Source organism: Podarcis raffonei, chromosome 8 (assembly GCF_027172205.1).
Source record: "Podarcis raffonei isolate rPodRaf1 chromosome 8, rPodRaf1.pri, whole genome shotgun sequence".
NCBI lineage: Eukaryota > Metazoa > Chordata > Lepidosauria > Squamata > Lacertidae > Podarcis > Podarcis raffonei.
In genome coordinates this window covers 29826923-29833164 of record NC_070609.1, presented here as the reverse complement: position 1 = coordinate 29833164, position 6242 = coordinate 29826923, and positions in this window count along the sequence as shown.

Below are 6242 nucleotides of genomic sequence, written 5' to 3'. Positions count from 1 at the left end.
GAAAGTGTGCGGTTGACAACGTAACCCAGGAAACACGTTGGGGTGATCGGAAGTCATAATGGAATCTGTTGTGTATGAATTTAATTTTTTTATTTTCTTTTTGCAATTTGTATTGATCTTGGATTGTTTTTGTCGACTTTTTTTTTGCAAAATTATTAAAGCATTTGGAAAGGGAAGTGACACCAAAAGTGGAGTGGGGGTAACAATTGCTTGATGAGATGTCTTATGACCTCCCCACAAACAAAATGGAATGAATGCTCAATCAAAAGCCTGTCCGGAAGTGACCCACTTGGCTGGCTTTTCACTAAGAAGCCTTCAGGGTTGGCCAGCTCAAAAACAGTTATCTATGCAGCTGTATCTTGTAAGACAGTGAATCACAAAACTAACTAACTGTATTTTGAATTAAGATTATCTTAAAAAACTCCCTGGACACAGCTTGGGAAGCAACTTTACCCTGCAATCCTGTGCTGACCAATTTGGTAGTAAAATCAAGGATGTGTATTTACTGTTTCGAAACTGTGATGTAGAAGATGTTAAGCCATGTTTCACTTGTCGAAGTAAAATAGGTGAAAGACTGGAGGCAGAGCTGGGGAGGCTGTGGTCTTCCAGAAGTTGTTGGACCCCCAACTCCCATCAGCCCCAGCCAGAGCAGCCAATGGGTATGGACGATTACATCTGTAGGGCCCCATGCTGGCTGTGGTTTAGAGGCTATGGGAAGGAAATACGTTTCCTTCTATGTCTTTTTCTTTAAAAAAATATTTTACTCTGCTGAACTGAACTCTGCTTTTACCTAAACCACTGATGGGGAAATTGCAGCTCTCTATATTTCTCATCATCATCATTGATAGTCAGCATACCAATGGTCAGGGATATTGGGAGCTGCTATCTATCATCTGTAAGTTGCAAATTGTTTGAAATAGACTTCTCTTTCCATGATGTGCGCATTATGAGACAGTACAAAAAGATGTCCAGCTCTCTTTATAGGATGGATGGATGCAGTGTGGACAGCAATACCATCATCAAATGGCCTTCATTTGGGGTTTGTGTTATGAATCTCTTTCCAAACCTACCAGGCTTGCTGGGGGAGGGGGTGCCTCCTCCGCTCAAGGACTCTCGGGATGTGTGTGTGTTTTAAGGCTGCGAAAGCTCTAATTGTATTTTCTATATTGGAACCAAGGTCCTAGTAACTTTTGGAGCTGAAGCAAGGCAGTCAAAGTAATTTTACCATTGGGACTCATTGCTGACCCTGATACAACTAGAATTTGTTTGCTGAGCTGAGGTGTGCAGCTAAACACACTACTACCTGGGCTGCAGAAGCTTTTTGAAGACCCTCCAGCAAATCAACTCCATCAACCCTGCAGGATGGAGCAATAAAAGCTGTTTCAACTGTTTGGCTGCACTCTGGAGCCACCTACTAAATCACCAGCCCTGCTTCCTGCTGGCTGGTCTTGTTGCTTGGCTTGGAGGCCTTCCCACCCGCCTTATCAGAACAGAGGAGGGAGGTCTCCTGTTCTTTCTTGGATGGGAAAACGGAGTGGGTGCCAGCAGTCTCCTCCCTGTGCTCTGGACCTTTTGCAGTTCTGGCCCTTACTGGCCTGGCGTCTGTGGCATTTCAGTTTCCAGGTGATGGTTTCATCTCAGTGCTGCCCTGGAAACAATCTCCCTAAAGCCTTGGGTCTCCAGCAGCCTCTGAATTCTATGCTGGGGCTGAGGCCAGAGGCTGGTAGCAAAGACAGCTTTGGGCCAGGATTTAGAGGAGCAGGGGCTCTGCAAAACTGATCCAGCACAGTGGTGAAGTGTGAGCTGGAAAGCCCCTGGACTGAATCCTACCTCATCCACAAATTCACTAGGTGGCCTCAAAGTAGCTGCTGTTTGCCAAGCCCCCTCTGTGTCATATAGGAATGCTAGGAAGCAACATAGGAAGCTGGGTCAGACAATTCTTTGGCCATCTAAATCTACACTGACTGGCAGCAGCTCTCCAGGGTTTCAGACGGGTTTCTCCACCCCTGTGCTGAAATGCTGGGAATCAAACCTGGAACCTTCTGCCGTCAGAGCAGATGCTTTACTGCTGAGTGATGACAGCACTAATTCTGGCATACCTTTCAGGGCTCTTGTAAGGAAACCTGGCAGTGCCTGAGTTCCAAGGAGTCTAGGCCCCCTTACCTTTTGTGGCAGTCCTCTAAGCCATTTTTAGAAGGCTCTGTAGAGAGGCATAATTCAGCTAAGTGGAGGAGGAGGTGGCAGGGCTTTGTTTCGATTGTTTTGGACCATTGCTTACATGTTTCTGGGAAACCAGGGTTCAAATCCCAACTCAGCCATGAAGGCCCCTGGATAACCTTGAGCCAGTCACTGTCTCTCAGCCTACTGGGTTGTTGTAGAGATTAAATGGCGGGGAGAACCATGAATGCCACCTTAAGCATAATAATAGTTTTTACTTTCTTGGGCTCCATGATCACTGCAGATGGTGACAGCGGTCACGAAATTAAAAGATGCCTGCTTCTTGGGAGAAAAGCAATGACAAACCTAGACAGCATCTTAAAAAGCAGAGACATCACCTTGCCAACAAAGGCCTGTATAGTTAAAGCTATGGTTTTCCCAGTAGTGATGTATGGAAGAGAGAGCTGGACCATAAAGAAGGCTGATCGCCAAAGAATTGATGCTTTTGAATTATGGTGCTGGAGGAGACACTTGAGAGTCCCATGAACTGCAAGAAGATCAAACCGATCCATACTTAAGGAAATCAGCCCTGAGTGCTCACTGGAAGGACAGATTGTGAAGCTGAGGCTCCAATACTTTGGCCACCTCATGAGAAGAGAAGACTCCCTGGAAAAGACCCTGATTTTGGGAAAGTTTGAGGGCACAAGGAGAAGGGGACGACAAGGACGAGATGGTTGGACAGTGTTCTCGAAGCTACCAGCATGAGTTTGACCAAACTGCGGGAGGCAGTGGAAGACAGGAGTGCCTGGCATGCTCTGGTCCATGGGGTCACAAAGAGTCAGACACGACTAAATGACTAGACAACAACAACAGTTTTGATTGGAATATTGTAAGTCACTTGCATAGGGTGGCCATGCACCCTTCTTTAGAGAGGACAGTTCTTTATATGAAGGGCTGCCCATCCAAGTGTGGTTTCAATATAAATGACCCTAAGGGGGGGAGGGGCCTTGAGGTTGCCCACCATCAGTAAGCATCTGGATGGCAACCAGAGCAGGTGTACTGGTCATCTGGGCAAAGTCTCACTATGGTGAGATTTGTTATGGTTCTAATCATAGTAATGGAATCATATCCAAAGTAGTGTATCATTCCACACAAGTATTTTTGCTTGTGTAAGGGGAATGCTTTCTGCTTCTCCTGCCCCTACAATCCTCTCCCCAAAAAAAAAATCTGTCCCAGAGCTGCAAAATTTGAAGGATGGCAGAGTATGAATTAGGTCGTTTCTCATGAAAATACAAACAAAAATTAATTTCTCTCTGATCCATCCCTAGCCTAGGAATGTAGCCTTATTCCACTTCAGTCTCATCCAGACTTCCTTTTCCACCTCGCTTTCCATGCATAGGTCTGCAGTTTAAATTGTGGGTTTCGTGTCCTGGTGCTTTCCCAGCAAACTTTGCTGCTGAAAGAGCAACGGTCAGTCCACTGAAAACAATTTGTCATTTGCTCCAGTTCAGTGATAAAATGTAAGTTTTCCTTGGGAAAGCACACAAAAAACCCCCAACTCTCAGACACAGAGCTTTAAAGCGCAGACCTGTGCCTAGAAATGTGGCACAAAAAGAAATCTGGACGAGCCCTTCATGAGTGATATGCAAGGTGTAAGTCTTAGTTTTGCGTTGTGGCTGGTATTTCTACCACAAACGGAGCATTCCACAAATATCAAGGCAGGAGGTGAGTGCAGAAGGGGGAATGTATTAAAAGAAACAGGAGTATGTAAAGAGGTCTATAAAATTCGGTCAGGTTTCTTCCACTCTTCTCTTAGCCTTGCCTTGCATCCAACAGGATTATCTACACCCTTCTCCCCAGTGAAGGGTTGGCTGCAAATCATTGCCAACTCCCTCCGTTTTCTCCCTCTCCCTCCCGTATCCATCTTTTGGAGCTTTGCAAAAGCAGGTTATGGCATCTGCCAGCTTTCCCCTCTGTTCCCATCGTTTGGAATTCTACATTTGTGGGTTTAAAGCAGCCCAACCACTGCAGAGGAACAAAACAAAAACCCAAACGCATTAAGTAAATTAAATGTCTCTTCTAACAAGTAGCTTTATTGCAGACGAGGGAGGCTGTGCCCGGAGCTCCGTTCAGCGAGTGGCTAAATGATCCCATGTGCTCTTTATCAGAAACAAATGGCGAAAGGCACGCGGCCTCTGCAGAGTCTCTCACTAGCCTTGATGTTGGGACGTGAGCTTTGCCACTGCTTGTGGGTTATGGAAGGCCTGCTTTCGGGCCTGCTGGCTCTGACCTCCCCAGACAGGGAATGCAGCAGAGTTGGAGCAGCTGACTTTGGGGATGTAATCAGCATTCCTGGTGAGCAATACACCCTTGAGAGCAACACAAAAGACAACTAATTCAGGCCTTTGTATCTTCCCCAAGTATTACAAAGAGACAATAAAGATCAAAAAAGGGCGAAGTTTGTCTGTGATGGGAGTGGGTGGGTGGTAACACCAAAGTGTTACCTGGTCAACAGGAGGAAGGTTGCCTAGGCAGCTGAGAATCAGATGTGCTTGATTCCAAATGTCTTTTATAACTGCTAGAATCCCAAGGGATGATTCAGGAGCATGAAACCTCCACATCTGGGGGCAGCATTTCTTTGAGCAGTAGATGCTGGGGACAAACAACATGGGACAACCATCTTCATAGAGCATGAGCTGTAAAGTCTGTGGTTGAAATCTGGCCCCAATCCATGAATTTTGAGATCAACCAAATAAAGATGCTTAACACATTTGATCTTTATGAATTCTGAAATAAGCTCCCTGATCCATACTTCCTAGAATAATATGGAAACTAAACTATGTGTCAATTGGATTTGGATTTTTTATGTCTCTGAATGTTGCAATACAGTTCTCAGCTCTTTCTCACTGTCACAGACTCTCAAGGCAAAGGGCAGCCACCCTCCCCTGCCCCTCCCCTCCCCCACATGCAATTCCCCAGGAAGTGACTGCACATTATGTCATACAGTTGTTTCCTGGGAGCATTTTAAAACCCTAACCCAGGGGTCATCAACCTTTTTCAGCCATGGGCCAGTCCACCATCCCTCAGACCATGTGGTGGGCCGGACTATATTTTGGAGAAAAAAAGATTGAATTCCTATGCCCCACAAATAACCCAGAGATGCATTTTAAATAAAAGGACACATTCTACTCATGTAAAAACATGCTGATTCCTGGACCGTCTGTGGGCCGGATTGAGAAGGCGATTGGGCCACATCTGGCCCACGGGCCTTAGGTTGCCTACCCCTGCCCTAACTCCATTACTATAGAGGAAGTACTAACTACTGTAATCAGCTGTAAAATGTTGAAGAGGTAGCCCTCAGATCTCCTTGTAAGTGCAGTCCAGACACATGTGTGAATCCATTAATCAATTATGCAGCTTAATCTGCAGATTTACATTCTGATCTATGCATGAGTCTGAGAGAGTCTGGTGAGAATCACAACTTGGGCCAGATCAGGAAGTCTAGATGGCCACATTTTGCCCCGGGCCTGAAATCCGTCACGCTTTCCCTGCACAAATACACAAACATGGTTTGACAGTCTGTGGAATCCAGACATATTGAATGGGTGGGGTAGCCATGTGCCCTAATTCACAGAGGATGGTCCTCTGTTTGAACAGCTGTCCAGTTGCAAGTCCTGATTAAAGAGAGAGAACCAGGGGCCTTGAAGTTGCCAGTTATCACCTGAATAGAAGACTGAATAGAAGACTGGTCACCTCATGTCATCCCCACCATGGTGAGAGAGAGGTATTGCATTTCTGTTCAAATTATAGTAATTATTTTTAAATGTGCATCAGTACATATAAGCCAACATTTGCAAATTTGGTGATGCACTGCCTCTTCTTTGGCAATGCAAAAGTGACCATCCTAAATGAGAGCCCTTCAGATTTAACTTGTCTTTTGGAGTCCTAACAATGGAAAGCAGAGTTTGGGGGCCAAAGCTTGAGACCTGGCAAAGCCAGCTATGTCCCCCTGGCCTCTTCCAGCTACACCTTTCATTCCACCCATGAGGCTATGTGGCATTCCTGTAAGACCTTCATTAAAGTGC